The sequence below is a fragment of the Bubalus kerabau genome, chromosome 16, assembly GCF_029407905.1.
Source record: "Bubalus kerabau isolate K-KA32 ecotype Philippines breed swamp buffalo chromosome 16, PCC_UOA_SB_1v2, whole genome shotgun sequence".
Lineage (NCBI taxonomy): Eukaryota > Metazoa > Chordata > Mammalia > Artiodactyla > Bovidae > Bubalus > Bubalus kerabau.
In genome coordinates, this window is record NC_073639.1 from 10490259 (window position 1) to 10509651 (window position 19393).

The 19393-nt window shown below is 42.4% G+C and overlaps 1 protein-coding gene and 1 non-coding gene across 8 annotated transcripts in view; one reads left to right on the plus strand and one right to left on the minus strand.

Moving 5' to 3' along the window:
• The window catches only part of FHIP1A (FHF complex subunit HOOK interacting protein 1A), a 311586-nt gene that overhangs the window by 281701 nt on the left and 10492 nt on the right, over window positions 1-19393 (minus strand). The window lies entirely within an intron of this gene.
• LOC129630482 (U6 spliceosomal RNA) lies at window positions 4135-4239 on the plus strand. The gene has a single exon (XR_008703735.1). It is a non-coding gene; the product is annotated as a U6 spliceosomal RNA (small nuclear RNA).

Below are 19393 nucleotides of genomic sequence, written 5' to 3' on the forward strand. Positions count from 1 at the left end.
GACTGGGGCAACTGAGCAAAGTTTTCAGTTCAGTTAGTTCAGTCACTCTGTTATGTCCGACCCTTTGGGAAGCCATGGATGCCAGGCCTCCCTGTCCATCACCAACTCCTGCAGCCCACTCAAACCCATGCCCACTGAGTTGGTGATGCCATCCAACCATCTCATCCTCTGTCGTCCCCTTCTCCTCCTGCTTTCAATCTTGCCCAGCATCAGGTCTTTTCCAATGACTCATTTCTTCCCATCAGGAGGCCAAAGTATTGGAGTTTCAGCTTAAGCTTACAACGAACATTCAGGACTGATTTCCTTTAGGATGGACTGGTTGGATCTCCTTGCAGTCCAAGGGACTCTCAAGAGTCTTCTCCAACACCACAGTTCAAAAGCATCAATTCTTTGGTGCTCAGCTTTCTTTATAGTCCAACTCTCACATCCATACATGACTACTAGAAAAACCATAGCTTTGACTAGATGGACCTTTGTTGGCAAAGTAATGTCTCTGCTTTATAATGTGTTGTCTAGGTTAGTCATAGCTTTTCTTCCAATGGGTAAACATCTTTTAATTTCACAGCTGCTGTCATCATCTGCGGTGATTTTGGAGCCTAAAAAAATAAAAGCTCTCACTACTTCCATTGTTTGCCCATCTATTTGCCATGAAGTGATGGGACCAGATGCCATGATCTTAGTTTTCTGAATGTTGAGCTTTAAGCCAACTTTTTCACTCTCCTCTTTCACTTTCATCAAGAGGCTCTTTAGTTCTTTGCTTTCTGCCATAAGGGTGGTGTCATCTGTGTATGTGAAGTTATTGATATTTCTCCCAGCAATCTTGATTCCACCTTGTGCTTCATCTAGCCCAGCATTTCACATGATGTACTCTGCACAGAAGTTAAATAAGCAGGGTGACAATATACAACCTTGACACACTCCTTTCCCAATTTGGAACCAGTTTGTTGTTCCACGTCTAGTTCTAACCGTTGCTTTTTAAATTGCATACAGATTTCTCAGGAGGCAGGTAAGGTTTTTCCACAGTTCGTTGTGATCTACACAGTCAAAGGCTTTGGCATAGTCAAAAAGCAGAAATAGATGTTTTTCTGGAACTCTCTTGCTTTTTCTATGATCCAGTGGATGTTGGCAATTTGATCTCTGGTTCCTCTGCCTTTTCTAAAACCAGCTTGAACATCAGGAAGTTCATGGTTCACATATTGCTGAAGCCTGGCTTGGAGAATTTTGAGCATTACTTTACTATCATGTGAGATGAGTGCAATTGTGCGGTAGTTTGAGCATTCTTTGGCATGGCCTTTCTTTGGGATTGGAATGAAAACTGACCTTTTCCAGTCCTGTGGCCACTGCTGAGTTTTCCAAAAGTGTTAGCATACTGAGTACAGCACTTTCACAGTATCATCTTTTAAAGATCTGAAATAGCTCAACTGGAATTCCATCACCTCCACTAGCTTTGTTTGTAGTGATGCTTCCTAAGACCCACTTCACTTCGCAATCCAGGATGTCTGGCTCTAGGCTGGTGATCACACCATCATGATTATCTGGGTCATGAAGATCTTTTTTGTAGAGTTCTTCTGTGTATTCTTGCCACCTCTTCTTAATATCTTCTGCTTCTGTTAGGTCCATACCATTTCTGTCCTTTATTGAACCCATCTTTGCATGAAATGTTCCCTTGGTATCTCTAATTTTCTTGAAGAGATCTCTAGTCTTTCCCATTCTATTGTTTTCCTCTATTTCTTTGCACTGATCGCTAAGGAAGGCTTTCTTATCTCTCCTTGCTATTCTTTTGAACTCTGCATTCAAATGGGTATATCTTTCCTTTTCTCCTTTGCCCTTCACTTCTCGTTTTCTGTACCACTTAAATTTATCTCAGCATAGGTTCATAGCTTTCCCATTTTGTAAGAAAGGACAGGGTTGTTTGAGGTACGGACTAGACTTTGTCAAGTTTAAAATTGGTGTGTGGGGTTGAGCGGGGCGGTGAATTTCTGCTGGAGGCTACACAGGGCAAATTTAATAATCACAGATACCCCTTAATTATTTGGCTTTTTTAATTTAAAAGACTTTTGTTAAAAAGGATCTAATGACTGAAAGCAAAAGTTTCCTCCTATAAAAGAAAAGAAAAGACCTTTTTTTAGAGCACAGAATTCAGGAATGATTGGCAGAAAGAAGTCAATTCTTTTCACCCACCCAGTGACCTGCTCATTGCTCAACAGTGAACAATATCCAGTCTTCTGAGGCAGGATTTGCACACATTGATTGGAAATAAAAGTGTTACTAGATCATGTCAGCTCAAATTTCAACGATTAGTCCCAGGCCATTAATAACATCAACTCCAAGTTTCCAAATGAAACAACTATTACAACTTATGAAAGACTGACCAAAACTTCCAACAATTTTACAAAGACTCATTCACCTGGAAATGAATAACTCATCAAGAGGCAGAGTGGAGGGTCAGTGTGCAAACATTTATGCATGAACTTGGCTCCTGCTGTTACATCATTTTTCATTTAGTTTTGTCAGGTGGTTCAGTTCCGTTCAGTCACTCAGTCGTGTCCGACTCTTTGCAGCCCCATGAATTGCAGCATGCCAGGCCTCCCTGTCCATCACCAACTCCCAGAGTTCACTCAAACTAATGTCCATGGAGTCGGTGATGCCATCCAGCCATCTCATCCTCTGTCGTCCCTTTCTCCTCCTGCCCCCAATCCCTCCCAGCCTCAGAGTGTTTTCCAATGAGTCGACTCTTCGCATGAGGTGGCCAAAGTATTGGAGTTTCAGCTTCAACATCAGTCCTTCCAAAGAACACCCAAGACTGATCTCCTTTAGGATGGACTGGTTGGATCTCCTTGCAGTCCAAGGGACTCTCAAGAGTCTTCTCCAACACCACAGTTCAAAAGCATCAATTCTTCGGCGCTTAGCCTTCTTCACAGTCCAACTCTCACATCCATACATGACCACTGGAAAAACCATAGCCTTGACTAGATGGACCTTTGTTGGCAAAGTAATGTCTCTGCTTTTTAATATGCTATCTAGGTTGGTCATAAGAATAGGGAAAAAGAGTCCAAAATGGTGGTGGCTAAAACCTTCTCTGGGTTGGGAAGGTTCCCTGGAGAAGGAAATGACAACCCACTCTAGTACTCTTGCCTTGAAAATCCCATGGACAGAGGAGATTGGTGCAGGCTACTATCCATGGGGTCGCAAAGAGTCAGGCACGACTGAGCGACTTCACTTACACTTTCAAAAGACAAAGAAGGGAAAAGCCTGCAAAAATAGAACAAAGGAAGGTCAAAGAAAGGTCCGAGGACCAAAGTGAGGACTTCAGGTAGAACAGCATTACTGGCTGAGCCCAATTTGCAGAGGGTGGCCCAGGGGGAAGAAAACATATAAAAGGAGGAGCCAAGCGCTCTTGCTCTCTCTCTCCCCACCGCCCCCACGCCCCTTCCCCCAGCGTTCCTCCACTCTCTTCTCTTCTTTGAGGATGGATTCTCCTGCTATCTTCTAAATAAAATAGAACTGTAACACTGATTTGCCTAAGAGCTATGACACGGTTTGTTCAAGACCTGAGAGAGCTGTGATGCACCGAGGGCTTTAATGTCCGTTGCTCCAAATCATCGTTGTGACAAGACAAAGAACCAAGGAGCATACACTCGCCTGACAGTTTTATTGTCTGCGACTATATGTATCATTTGCCTAAAAAAGCTATCAATTAAGACAAAGTTCATAGAAAACAGAGAACATATAAATTTAAAATGTGATGAGTCATTGTATTTACGTACTGACCTATAACACCCTACGTGTAACTCATTCATATAGTGAACAGCATAGTTGCACTATTTATTTAGTCCTCATCTCATTCTTCCCAGGTGGTGCCAGTGATAAAGAATCCACCTGCCAATGCATGAGATCTAAGAGATGCAGACTGGATCCCTGGTTCAGGAAGATCCCCTGGAGGAGGGCATGGCAACCCATTCCAGTATTCTTGCCTAGAGAATCCCACGGACAGAGGAGCTTGGTGGGCTACAGTCCATAGGGTCACACAGAGTTGGATACGATTAAAGTGACTTAGCATGCCTGCACATCTCATTCTACGGTCTGAGAAATGCATGTATTACAGAAGAAAATTAAAAATCATGACCAAGCAAAGCTCACTTGGGAAACACATACATTAAAACTAGAACAATCCAGAGAAGATTAGCATGATCTCTGCACAGGGATGCCACACAAATTTGTGAACCAATGATATTTTTAAAGATTCATGACCAAGGAATGCTTAGAGAAGAAAATGAAGACTGTGCCTGGCATAAGAGATATTGGTATAGAACTCAGATATGGAGAGCTATTTGAGTCCTACACAGTGACTACAGCTAAGCAGGGAATCTGAGTGCTTCCTAGCAGTCAAGATGAAAAAGTAAATGTGATCAGTTATATGATTTTCTATGAAGAACAAACATTTCTACTCCTCCAGGGAAGCAAAGCTGTTTCCAAACACTTGCTGTAAAACAGCTCTAGGAGACACAGAAAGACATGATGGAAAAATTTCCCAATATCTCAAATAAGGTCACAAAGCTGGTTTGTTCTTTTTATGTTGTCCCAGATTAAAACCAAATTCTACAATGGAATCAAGATCATATAGCCCAGGAGCCCAAATTTTCCCAGCAATACAGTAGATTGAGCTGAGAGTAAAAAGCTGGAAGTCCAACAGTGTAGTTTAGGAGATTATTAGCACTAAAGTGCAAGAACAAAAATTAAAATAAATCACCAAAATTACAATGCTCCTAAGTTTCCATCCTCACCTCCTTTCTTTGAACAAGTCAGTCCCTGGCCACTGTGATCTAGCCCACAAATGGAACCACTTTTCACTTTCACTTTCTATTACCACTCCAACCTACACCTTCCAACCCAGAGCTAAAGTACTATCTTCATTTACTTATCTGACATTCCTACCTCAAGGTCCCACCAGTACCAACTCCACAAGTCCCAAACTAATCTTAGCTATCTGACCTCTCAAACACATTTTTCCTTCTGCCATCCTCAGCTTGTCATAAAAACTCTATCCTCGGGACTTCCCTGGCAGTCCAGAGGTTAGGACTCTGTGCTTCTACTGCAGGGGGCACAGGTTTGATCTCTGGTTGGGGAACAAAGATTCTGTATTCCTTATACTGTGCCCTCCCTCGCTCCCCCACACCCCACCGCAAAAAAAAAAAATCCCATCCTCTTAGTCATCTGGGCTTACATCCTTGCAATCAGTCTTCTCTTTCTTTTCCTTAACTGCCCACGTACGATCAGTAGTCTGCCTTACTATTCTACCTGTCCATGTTCTCTAATCCAGTCCCAGGCCCACTTTTCTAGATCATATCCCCAATACCTCAGGGTCATCAGATCACATGCCTTCCTGAATCATCTCCCAGCTCTCTCTCTCTCCACTCCACTTTCTCATATATGCTACTGCAGAAGAATGTTCCTAAGGTTGTGACTATGTCAGTCCACTTAAAAAAATGAAACTGTAACCGGTTACAGGTTACCTGAAGCAGGTTCCCTCTGCTTACCTGAAGCAAATCTGTCTACCTAAGCCCCCATGGCCCTCTTTCTCATGTAGCTTCTGCTCCAGCCAGTCTATAGGCCCTTAAGTCTAGCCACTCCTGCTATAAGCTGGATCTTCCCTTTTGTTCGTGGTTGTATACCCATGAGACGCCCTTCCCCCCTTCACATCTGTATACTTAAGGATCAAGCTGAAATGTCACCTCACTCAGGAAGCCTTCTGTACTTCTCTCTGTGAGAAGTAACACTTGCTCCTCTCTGTCCTCCTGCACTCGTCTAGGGCTCTTAGCCCAGAGAGGAATTAGCACGTCCTATCCTCAGTCCCTCCCTGTCTAGCCTATGCTTGAGGCTGCTCCACAGTCGCCATCCCAAACACACATCTGGTTTGGGCAGCTCCCCATCCTCCCTCAGGTTTCACATCCCTCCAGTCACCCACAGCGTTCTGCTCCTACGTGAATCACTGCACATATTGATTCTACTGTAGTTCACTGTTTACGCATCTGCCCCCTTCAGGGCAAGGATCAAATCTTATCTATCTCTGCAATCTAACATAGCCAGCTATCCGCACACCATCCGAGCTCCACTCCCTGCTGAACAAGTCTTCTCTTGCTTATTTATTGTGTGTCTCTCCCACTAGAATGTACTAAGTGAGAACACAGAGTTCGCTTGCGTTAATCTCATCTTTCTTCCCAGCATCTACAACAGAGTCGAGCACAGACTAGGTGATCCAAGGCTAAGCATGAATTGATAAACAGTTGAAAGATCCCAAGTGTCTAGGCCAGTCCTAGAACACCATAGTGACTCTCCCCCAAAGACTGTTGAATGAATTCTGTCTTGTATATAAAAGTTATTATTAAACATATTGTACAAGCTCTGACAGTTGGGTGATCTTGATATCCTACTCTGGCTCCTAGCATGGTGCTTTATAGGAAACCCATTGGCTCAGATGGTAAAGAATCCATGTGCAATGCAGGAGATCTGGGTTTGATCCCTGGGTCAGGAAGATCCCCTGGAGAAGGGAATGGATACACACGCTAGTATTCTTGCCTGGAGAATTCCACGGACAGAGGAGCCTGGAGGGCTATAGTCCATAGGGTCCCGAACAGTCGGACACAACCTGAGCAACTACCACACATGGTACTTTACACATATGAACTCCTTGGTAGATTTTTGAACAAATGATTTAATAAATTAATACATTACTTGAGCTTGTATGTTCTAAATCTGAATTTGTTTCCTCTTGTCAATATAGGAGAATCCAGGGACTTCCCTGGTGATCCAGTGGTTAAGTCTCTGTGCTCCCAATGCAGGGGGCACAGGTTTGATCCCTGGTTGGAGAACAAAGATTCCACATTCTGTGTGGTGCAACCAAAAAATAAATAAATAAAATACAACTCATTTTATTTCTTATGACACAGGATGCCAGGGGAAAGACAGCACTGAAGAGGGAAGATCACCAGTGGTCTGTCAGAATGGTCTGGGTTGGGGTCCTGGCTCTGTTTCTGTTCACTTCTGTGACTCTGAGCACACTGTTGAACCTCTCTTCACTTCAGCTTCCTCCTTAAAAGGCCAGGAAGACCTCTCATGCAAAGCAGTCTACTCACTTCATAGCTAAATGAACAGCCTGTTCTAAGTCCTCTATTATCCCTTCTTTATCAGTCTTAAATGGTTCTAACTCATGTTAGAAAATCTTAATATATATTCACTGAGCTTGAGTGGGTCATTATTTAAAACAGTACAGGCTTTGTTCATGTGTAGGTGCTCAGTTGCTCAGTCGTGTCCGACTCTTTGTGACCCCACAGACTGTAGCCCAGAAGGCTCCTCTATCCATGGAATTCTCCAGGCAAGAATACTAGAGTGGATTGCCATTTCCTCTTCCAGGGCATCTTCCCGACCCACAGATAAAACCCATGTCTCCTGCATTGGCAGGTGAATTCTTTACCTCTGAGCCACTGGGGAGGCCCTAGGGGATGTTCTTTACAAGGTATTAATTCTCCACCAATTTTTCATACCCTTACAGTCCTTCAGCACTCATCCTGTGAGCACAGGTGACTTGAGCACATGACTGCCATCATTCCTAAGACTTCCTAGAGCCATGGCATCATAATGTCCCAGAATGGCACTCCCTCACCTGAAGGGCAATTCTCTTTCCCACACAGGAAACAGCACAGCAATCAGATAAGTGATGAGAACAAGAACTGTACCCATTAAACACAGTACACAGTACCATGACCCCAGCTTAAGGTGGGGTGATTTAGTTTTAAAAATAATAATAAAGAGCTTAATGCTAATGTAAGTGCATCGCAATCAAAATGCACTCAAATCCCTCTGGGGGGGCAGATCTGTTGGGAGGTGGGGAGTGGTTAGCCAGCACTCATAGAGATGAATGTCACTGATCAGGTATGAGGTTATGACTCAGTCAAGATGGGATTCACTGAGATTCACAGAGACAGGCAGAGAACACAGTGAGTCTTCTGTACGACCATTAAATGATCTCTTTCTAAGATCCTCATTTAATAAAAAGCAATGAACTGCCACAGAAGACAGTTAACATAGAATCACCTTTTAAAAGACCAAATTCAAAAGAGTATTCTCTAACAAACCTTGATACTATTGCCAGGCAAAGAAAATATTTGTATTGGAGGCACAAAACTATATTTGCATAAATAAATGCTGCCAGCACAGAAGCAATATGAAAATGGAAGCCCTTACTGGCAAGTAGTAAACCCAATAAAATGCAAATGAAAGCCAAATCTCTGGTGCTCAGAGGAAAACAAGAACACTTGAGAATAAAAGGTCAATAGAACTTTTGTTCCCAGCTGCGTAGCTACGGCTTGCCACCTTGTGAGCTCGGAGAGCTGTTCACTCTTCTGAGAGCACCTATACCGCACTGAGTTGACTGCATTTTCTCAAAAGTGAACAATTAAAAAACACAGTGCTCATGGTGACCCAAATGGAGCTATGATAAATGTCCTGCTTTAAGATAATCTTTAATAGCTGCAGTTATCAGTTCAGTATCTCCAAAAGCCTTCCCAGAGATTCAAATCACAGACATGTTATTTTAACTCAGTTACTCCCACTTAAAAATCCACGCTGATTTAAAGTGTTAGAGAGAAAGTACACAAAGCTACTTCCTTCCAAAATCAGGAAGTAAAGGGGCAATGAGTGCATGTGCGCTCAGTCGCTCCATCGTGCCCAACTGTTCTGCAACCCCGTGGACTGCCAGGCTCCTCTGTCCATGGGATTTCCCAGGCAAGAATACTGCAGTGGGTTGTCATTTCCTCCTCTGGGGGATCTTCCTGACCTAGGCATTGAACTCAAGTCTCCTGAAAATAGCTAAGTGATAGTGGCTAAGGTCTTCCCTAGTGGCTTAGTGGTAAAGAATCTGCCTGCAATACGGGACATGTAGGCTTGATCCCTGCATCAGGAAGATTCCCCTGGAGGAGGGCATGGCAACCAACTCCAGTATTCTTGCTTGGAAAATCCTATAGAGGAGCCTGGCAAGCTACAGTCCATGGGGTCACAGAGTCAGACATGACTGAAGCAACTAAGCATGCGTGCACACATAGGGGCTAAAAAGATAAATTAACAAAAATACTGAATAATCTTGAATAGCGGAAGTTGGCAAGAACCCCTGATACTTTTCAGTGGAAGAATGTGGTCACAGTTCTGAGATGGTTCACACTAACAGGGACTTTTCCTAAACAAAGAACTCAACATCTAAGGAATTTAAAACACTTGATAGTTCATTCAATTCCCTATTATAATACTTACTGGTATAAAACAAAAAAATTGCAAGACGTCTTTTGCCCATGGAGGATGGGAGGCACCAGGATGAAGTGAACGACTTGAGAGTAAAATGTATCCCCCTTCCTCACCGCTAGAAGCAAAAGTGAGATATCCGCACAGCATCAAGAGCAACTTCATTAAAGTTAACAAGAACACCAAAGTCCACACGTCTACAGGAATATTAGTCCCTTCAAAGACTACATGCTCATCACAAAAATGCCCACCAATGCTCAAAATGTCTTAGCAGCAAGTCTTTTAAGGCTGCCTTTACGTATATAACACCTTTTTGAAAACTTCAACTGTGACAAATCTGGGTCTTTGAAAGTGGAAGTTGAGATCTGTGAGCTGGAAATACATTTGAAAAATGAAGGGAACCACTGAGCTGGATATTATTTTTAATCAAAAGAACAAGTGATTTTTTTATGTGGCTTGAAAATTACTTCCAAAGACAATTCTTTAAAACTATTCTAAATTCCCCTTCTAAGAGCAGCAGCTATGGGATAAGCAGGCAACCTCCCTAGATGACTTCTTTGAAGAGCATGTTTCACTTTTTAGGATGTCTTTAGTATTGGGATTGTACATTTACTTAATTAGGTAACAGCTATCTCTGATTCTATTTTTTCACGTTATTTATTCATTCAACAAATATTTATAGCGCTCCTAAGTATCTGCCAAGTACTGTGCTAAGTCCTAGGAAGATAATGGTGAGCAGGCCTCTCTACCTGCCTCATGAAGATGATTTACAGAAGCACACAAATTATAACCATTAAGTCAATCCAATGGGAGAAAAAAAAGACATAGGGTGATGCAAAAACCTATTAAAAATTACTAAAGAAGACAATGAGATGATACAAACTTTATTTAACACTTCATGAAGTGGACAGTCTCCTTGCAGAAATTGTAAAATGGGGCAGAAGACTGGAAGCTTTCACAGGATAGAGAATAAAGAACAAGGAAGGGAAAAACAGAAAACATCAGTGACACCCAGGGCCATGCAGTGACCCTCGTCTGCAGTGGGAAGTCTCAGAGCTGACCTGGTGCTTGTGGACTGATGGACTGGTTATACTCCCTGGGTTCCTGGTCAAACAGAGCAGTTTCAGGGACACTTAGTTGTTGTTGTTCAGTGGCTAGTCATGTGCGACCCTTTGTGACCCCTGGACTGCAGCACGCCAGGCCTCTTTGTCCTTCACTATCTCCTAGCGTTGGCTCAAACTCATGTTCACTGAGTCGGTGATGCCATCCAATCATCTCATCCTCTGCTGGCCCCTCCTCTTCCCGCCCTCAATCTTTCCCAGCTTCAGGGTCTTTTCCAATGAGTTGACTCTTCGCATCAGCTGGCCAATGTACTGGAGCATCAGCTTTAGCATCAGCCCTTCCAATGAACATTCAGGATTGATTTCCTTTAGGATTGACTGGTTTGATCTTCTTGCTGTCAAGGGTCTTCTCCAGCAGCACAATTAGAAAGCATCAATTCTTCAGCGCTCAGCCTTCTTTCTGGTTCAACTCTCACATCTGTACATGACTACTGAGAAAACCATAGCATTGACTATATGGACCTTTGTTGGCAAAGTGATGTCTCTGCTTTTTAATACACTGTTTAGGTTTGTCATAGCTTTTCGTCCAAGGAGCAAGGGACACTGGAATCATCTAAGTGTCAGTTTGCAGATGGAGCACCTGGGCAGGAGCGGCTCCACTGGGGGCCTTGTTATTTTAACAAGCCTGTAACAGTGAGAACCAGCTGGTGTAAAGAGGCTTTCTAAGAAGATGTCGTTTTTTGTTTTGGCTGTGCCAGTTCTTTTTGTTGCTGTGTATAGACTTTTTCTAGTTGCAGCAAGCAGGGGGCTACTCTCCAGTTGTGGTGCTCAGCTTCTCATTTCAGTGACTTCTCTTCTTGCAGAGCACAGGCTCCAGGAGTTCAGGATTCAGGAGTCGTGGTACACAGGCTTACCGCCACCACAGCATGTGGGAACTTTCCAGACCAGGGATCAAACCTGTGTCCCCTGCACTGGCAGGCAGATTCTTATCCACTGCACCACCATGGAGGTCCAGAGATGTCATCTGAACTGAAGATAATCAGCAGTTAACTAATTAAACAAAGAGCACTATGAGGGGAAAGGTATGGAAACTGGGTGGAGTAGAAGAGAATGATGTTTCAAGTAGCATGAACAGCATGTGCAAAGGCTCTGTGGTTTGGTTTTGTTTTTTTAAGACTATGGGCACATTAAGAAATGAAAGAAAGATTGCAGTGCTAAAGCACTACTTTAAAACTAGTGAGAATACTAGCACCGAGGGAATACTAGTGAGAATACTAGCACCGAGGGAATACTAGTGGGAATACTAGCACCGAGGGAATACTAGTGGGAATACTAGCACCGAGGGAATACTAGTGGGAATACTAGCACCGAGCGAATACTAGTGGGAATACTAGCACCGAGGGAATACTAGTGGGAATACTAGCACCGAGCGAATACTAGTGGGAATACTAGCACCGAGGGAATACTAGTGGGAATACTAGCACCGAGGGAATACTAGTGGGAATACTAGCACCGAGGGAATACTAGTGAGAATACTAGCACCGAGGGAATACTAGTGAGAATACTAGCACCGAGCGAATACTAGTGAGAATACTGCTTCTGCTAAGTCGCTTCAGTCGTGTCCGACTCTATGCGACCCCAGAGATGGCAACCCACCAGGCTTCCCCATCCCTGGGATTCTCCAGGCAAGAACACTGGAGCGGGTTGCCATTTCCTTCTCTAATGCATGAAAGTGAAAAGTGAAAGGGAAGTCGCTCAGTCATGTCCAACTCTTTGTAACCCCATGGACTGCAGCCCACCAGGCTCCTCCGCCCATGGGATTTTCCAGGCAAGAGTACTGGAGTGGGGTGCCATTGCCTGTATTGAATAAATACTAGTGAGAATACTAGCACTGAGTGACTACAAGTGAGAATACTAGCATTGAGTGAATACTAGTGAGAACACTATCATTGAGTGAATACTAGTGGGAATACTAGTTTTGCATGAATACTAGTGAGAATACTAGCATCAAGAAGTGTCTCAATACTAGTGAGAGAATGGTCCAGGATGAGGCTGGCAAGGTAGTCAGCTGGACTCCACAGAGCCTGGCACACAGTAAGGATCTTCACTTACCTTAAGAGTGAGGAGAGGCCTCAACTGGACTTTCAAATGGGAAGGAGGATGGGAAAGAGACACCATAAAATCAACATTATTTAATATCACCAAGGCTGGAGTAAAGAACCAACTGGAGAGTGGACAGAAGAGAAGCTGGAAGACCAGTTAAGAAGATATTGTAATAATCTACAAGAGAGGGTGGAGATAACACAGATGAGAGAAAGGGGTGGATTTGAGAGGCACTGGATGTAAAAGCAGTAAAAATTAGGATGGTATTCTGTATTTGTTATTTACTCAAAGATAATACTTTCATTTTGCCTAAGAATTCCTTATTTGCTGCTGCTGCTGCTGCTAAGTTGCTTCAGTCGTGTCCGACTCTGTGCGACCCCACAGACGGCAGCCCACCAGGCTCCCCCGTCCCTGGGATTCTCCAGCAAGAACACTGGAGTGGGTTGCCATTTCCTTCTCCAATGCATGAAAGTGAAAAGTGAAAGGGAAGTCGCTCAGTCGTGTCCGACTCTTAGCGACCCCATGGACTGCAGCCTACCAGGCTCCTCCGTCCATAGGATTTTCCAGGCAAGAGTACTGGAGTGGGGTGCCATTGCCTTCTCCTTCTTATTTGCTAATCAGTTGCAAACCAAAACACACAATGCAAATGTCAGAGTTCTTTTTCAGTCGGGTCCCACATATTTTATCTTTTATATAAAGAAGAAAAAATAACAAAGAGAAAAACAAGACTTAAGAAGTATTTCATTTTATGTAAAAATGTGTGTTCCTGAAAAACGGAGTTGCACCTGGGTAATAAAAAAACCCATACCTTATTACTGAGTAAATATTTTTCTTGCACAAAAACACACTAAAAAATGCGGAACAGATTCTCATGATGCTATATCAAGTGAAATGTAAACCATTATCTCAATGATTTCCTTACATCATTTCTCTTTTATTACAGGGTACATAAATCAGGTGATTTTATAACTCTAAAAGGAGGGAATGGCTGAGAGATTTAATAATCACCATCAAGTTTTATAATAAACCATTTAGTAAGCAACCAGAATGCCCAAGAGGCTTGCAGTGATTTAAATCTATTCTTTCACCAATGATTTCACTGGTTCCCTGGTAATTCCCTGATGGACAGGAAAGTCTGGTGTGCTGCAGTCCATGGGGTCACCAACGGTCGGACACGACTGAGCAACTGAACTGAACTAAACTGAATGATTTCACCCACATGGAAAAATCATTTTTATATCTATCTTACTATGATATGCTACTTCTAATCCATATCCTCCAAAGAAATGCCGCTTTCCAGTAGGCCTGGGTTAGTTACCATATCATAGTAATGTACTGGGTCAGCCAAAAGTGCACTCGGGTTTTTCTGTGTGGTGGTGCATGCTCAGTCGTGTCTGACTCTTTGCAACTCCATGGACTGTAGCCTGCCAGGCTCCTCTGTCCATGGAAATTTCTAGGCAAGAATACTGGAGTGGGTTGCCATTTCCTTCTCCAGGAGATCTTCCCAACACAGGGATCGAATCTGTATCTCCTGAGTCTCCTGCATTGCAAGCAAATTCATTACCACTGAGCCACCTGGGAAGCCCCCAATAAGATGGTATAAAGTTCAAAATGCAGTCACCCTTATAAACTCCGTGAATACACAAAAAGTCCAATTTTGTACTGAATTTGCCGCTTGTTCTTGTGTTGGATGCACACAGCCAATCTGGGCCATACTCAGAACAAACATAAAGGGGGATCTGGGTTTTAGTAGTCTCATACATCAACAACAAATGTACCAGCTAAAGTCTAATGCCATGAGCTAAAAAAAAAAAAAAAGACAGTCTAACTTTGAGATTTTGCAACTAGATTCTACACCACTCCTTGAAAATACAGTTTTCAACTTGGAAAGAAACAGATTCAATATAAAAATCACTGAAGAAAGAATATAAAACTACAGCATGTTGATAAACTGATTTCTAAAGGCTAAATGCACATTTTAAAATGCTGCTTTCGGCGACTTAAGTCACAACCCAGGCATTATTTGATTGCAGACTCTGCATATGAATTTCTGTTTTCTTCCTTAAAAAAAATCATTAAGCAACTAAAGTATATGTGAAGTAACCTCAATCACCTAAAACACAGTCTTGACAGTCACTATACTTTATAACACACTTAAGCTGAATTGGACACACAGAAATATAACTTCTGATATGCAATAACAGCTCTTTGTGGTTGTTTTTAAATGTATGCCTTGAAATCTTTCCAGCACAGAGGTAAAGAAGAGAAATCATGAAAAATCTCATTATCTTTTACTTTTCAGGAAAAACAAAGTAGATTAGAATTAAGAATTAAAATCTCAAGACTTACAAAACTAAAAAAGTAATTCACAGAAAAATATTTATTACTATTGAGCTCTGCCAATGTACTCGATATGCCAAGTTTGCTGCTCACCTGGACATTTTATGATCACATTAAAACACAGTTGAAAGGGGAGCCCTACAGTAAAAAGGTTGACCCTTGCGTGATTTTACCTGCTTGACAAAGGTGTCATGATAAGTCACATGGCCCGTGAGTTTCCCAAGCTGACTGTTGCTTCATGCACTCACCAGTATTTTAGTGAGGAAGAGTAAAGTGAGTTTTTATCTAAGACTCAGGTCTTACAATTTCTGTATTCCAAGTGAAGGGATATTCACTCACCCCTTACTTTTCTTAAGAAGTGCAAACAAGTATATCCAAAAAGGTAGTGAAAACTTGAAGGATTAACGAGGATATTAGACATCTCACATGTAATTTTTTTTTTTTTTTGGCCCCACATTGCAGCTTGTGGGATCTCAGCTCTCCAATCAGGGATCGAACCCAGGCCCTCAGCAGTGAACGGGCAGAGTCTGAACCACTGGTCCATCAAGGAATTCCCTAATATCTAAGTTTTATGAACAGAAAAAAAATGAAGTTTTTATTTATCAGGGCTTGATACGTACATTCCAAATTCTGAAAGGAACTGACACTAAGGCATTTTGATTTACCTGTTCTGTTTGTTTTTATGTATGATGAGCTACTATCACTCAGGTCAGCAATTAACAATGTATAGCTATTCACAACCTGCCATTCCCACTTCTTGCCTCTGCTGGATTGTTTAAAGCAAATTTTAGGACTTCCATGGTAGTCCAGTGGTTAAGACTCTGTGCTTCCACTGAAGGGGGCCCAGGTTCAATCCCTGGTCAGGAAGCTCAGATCTCACACGCCTCAAGGCATGGCCCAAATCATACATCATATCTGAGACAAGAGAAAAATGGCCCACAAAGATATGTCACTTCCCAATCCCCAGATGCTCTGAATATTAATTTATATAGGGGAAAAAATATAGCTATAACTTTCAGTCTTAAGGAGGAATTCATCTTGGATTATCCAAGTAAATCCTAAATGCAATCCCATGTATCCTTATAGGAAAGAGATAGAGGATGCAAGACACAGACATCCCAAGAGGAGAAAGCCAAGTGAGATGGGACAGAGATGCAGTCACAGACCAAGGACAGCTTCCAGAGAAGAAGAAAGAATTCTCCCCTAGCATCGCACAGGGACCATGGCCTTGCCTACTCCTTGATTTTAGACTTCGAGCCTCCAGAACTATGAGAATAATTTCTGTTGTGTGATCCACCCAGTCTGTGGTAATGTTACCATAGTTATAGGAAACTAACACAATATTATATAAACTGGAAATTTTTTCATTATGTATATTTAAGAAATACTCTTTTTTAAAATAATACCATGATCATTCGCTTTGTTAAAGTCCTTTAACGTGTCTAAATCCAGAGTTTAAATTTCCCAAATTGCCTTAATTTCATATTTATAATTTATAACTTTGTGGTGATTTAGCCAAACCAAGATACAAAAATATTTATGTCTCTTAAGTCTCAAGGCAACTTTTTCAAATATAATAAATAAAAACATTTATCTGACACTGACTTAGGGGAAAAAAATAATTGTTATTCCTTCTTTGTTTTTCTTGCCATTTATTTACTGAACAAACAAAATAACTTGTTCTGCAGATATATCTGCATTCTGGATTTGGCTGATCACATCTCCATGATATTTTTAAACATGGTCCCCTTTTTCCTGTGCTTCTTATAAACTAGCAGTTAGAGACAAAGTCTTAATTAGAATCATGTTCAGGTTTTTGATAAGTAATGTTAAATGGTTCTATATATTTCCTATTTTATCCAATTAGGGGGCACGTATTTACTTTTTTCTCTTTTTGTAATGTTAACACTGATCAGTGGGTACAGGAATTCTCTGTCTGATGTTATCAATTATAAAGTTCCCAATTGCCCTTTGACCTAAGTTTCAGGAGTCACTGACCATCATTCCCTAGGTTGTTATTTCATTGCTGCTGCTGCTGCTGCTGCTGCTACTAAGTCGCTTCAGTCGTGTCCGACTCTGTGCGACCCCATAGACGGCAGCCCACCAGGCTCCCCCGTCCCTGGGATTCTCCAGGCAAGAACACTGGAGTGGGTTGCCATTTCCTTCTCCAATGCGTGAAAGTGAAAAGTGAAAGGGAAGTCGCTCAGTCGTGTCCGACTCTTAGCAACCCCATGGACTGCAGCCTACCAGGCTCCTCCATCCACAGGATTTTCCAGGCAAGAACACTGGAGTGGGTTGCCACTGCCTTCTCCTGTTATTTCGTTACAGGTAATAAAATGATAGTATTTTCTTTATGTCATTCCTTCTGCACTTATGAGTTGGAATTCTAAAAATCAGGCTTTTGTGCAAACCACTTGTTGGTTCCTCTGAAATACAGCATTGGTTTTTTTAAGAAAATAGGAAAAGTAAGGTAAGCACTTGATAACACCTTTTTAAAGTAGTATCAGACAGATATCTGCCTCTTGACTATTAAGACTACCCTGGTCTGACTCAATGAGGGTAACTTCTCAAGTGCACTCCACTTAGTCCTCAAGTTACCAGTTCAAATACTCCAATTACAATATGAAACCTATTTTTAAAGAATAAAAGACAGGACCCAACATGACTATGTCAATTTGATGTCAATCAGAATTTACACCCAATCAGACCAGTCCAAACTCTTCAACCAGCCCCTTCGAACCAGTCAGCCTGAAGCTACCAGATCCTGTTTCACTGATACAACCCATCTTCTCATTCTGGACTTGGTGCCTTTGGTCGGTGCTCTGCACACCTGACGCTCTCCCTGCAACCAGCTCAAGCTGTCCTCTTTGCCCTCAGCAGTAAACACTGCTCCTGCTCCTGCATCCAGCACCCACCCTTCTTCTGAGAATGGCACGATCCTTCTTTCAGGAGACTGCTCCTTTTCCTCACCCAAACAATGTGTTTCTAGATGGGGCTGCCAATTACCAAATAACGTGTGCCACCAGCCACAGGGAAAAGGATACCATCCAAGGGGGTCAACCAGAGGCAGCCCTGGGATTCCGAGATGTAGATTAAAAGCTCAGGCCCTCTTTCTGGGTGATCCTTGGCTTTCAGGCATCCATGCCCTCAGGCACGTGGAGAAAATTGACCCAGAGAGAAGTAGGGAGAAGTAGGGAAAAGACACAGAGACTCTCAGTGGTATAGGAGTTTCCAGCTTTGGCTTCCAATACCTCCTTCACTTCTCTCATATCTTTGACCATGTGAGTCAATAAATTCCCTTTCCATATAGTTTAAATTTCTAATAACTTACAACCAAAGGAATCCTAATACAATCCCCACTGCAGTGACCTCTACATTTCTGGTTTCTTATGCTTACTTTATGTACAAATAACACTTAATCACAAGCTGCCCTAATTTTTTGTGTGTCAAATACATGTCTGTCAACATCTTTTGTGGCCTTGCAGACATATTAACTCATAACTTTTGAAAGAATCCCACAAACAATCCCTAGAAGAGTGCTAACAGAGATTTAGTACATAAATAACAATTACCATGTACTGATTATTACTTACATGGTAAGCATTTCAGATGTGTTATCTTCTTTAACCCTCAAGGAAAATTCCTGCAGTGGGGGGCAGTGGTGCATTATAAACTTGGGCTTCCCTGATGGCCCAAGTGGTAAAGAATCCACCTGCCAATACAGGAGACGCAGGAGATATAGGTTTAATCCCGGGGTCAGAAGATCCCCTGGAGGATGAATGGCAACCCACTGCAGTATTCTTGCCTGGAGAATCCCATGGACAGAGGAGCCTGGTGGCTACAGTCCATGGGGCTGTGGAGTCAGACATGACTGAGCATAAAAACATAAAGAAGCTAAGGTTCACCCCAGGAAAGTAACAGGTCCACAGACACAATTATTAAATAGCAAAGCAGAGGTCTGAGCCAGATTTGTGTCCAAACTGCACCTTCTCTCCACCATGCCCACGCTGCCTCCCACAACAATAGATACTTGCTAATTACCTTACCAGAGAGTATAACTCACCAAAGACCTCCATTTAACCCCTGACCTCCATTGACCTCAAAGTACATGCCCTTCGTCATTAAGCATAACCTTAATATATGGATGCATAAATAAATGAGCTATATGAAAATAAGTACCCTGAAAAAGTTATAATACAATTTCTCCAAAATTACTACTGGCAGCCTGAAGATGAAATGCTGGCATTCCTCTTAAGGAAGAGGTAAAAGGATGAATATTTAAGACCCCTCTGCCTGAACAAGATGTATACAACTCCCCTGGTGGTGATATTTCAAAACAGCAAAAGGAGATTTGTGAGAGCCTGTCGCTGTGAGGCACGCCTTCAGCTCTGCAGTTGCTCAGAGGAACATTCCTGTGTCATCATTAGACACTAATAGTTATTGAGCACTCCCATGGCTTGGGGGCAAGAACAGAAGCCCTTCAGGAAGAAAATGGCTCCATCTTTTTAGCTCAGTGACGACAGGCCAGGAGGACAGGAACAGCAATTTACTGACAGAGAACCCAAAAATCACCAGTTCCCATCTCTACACGAGCTGCA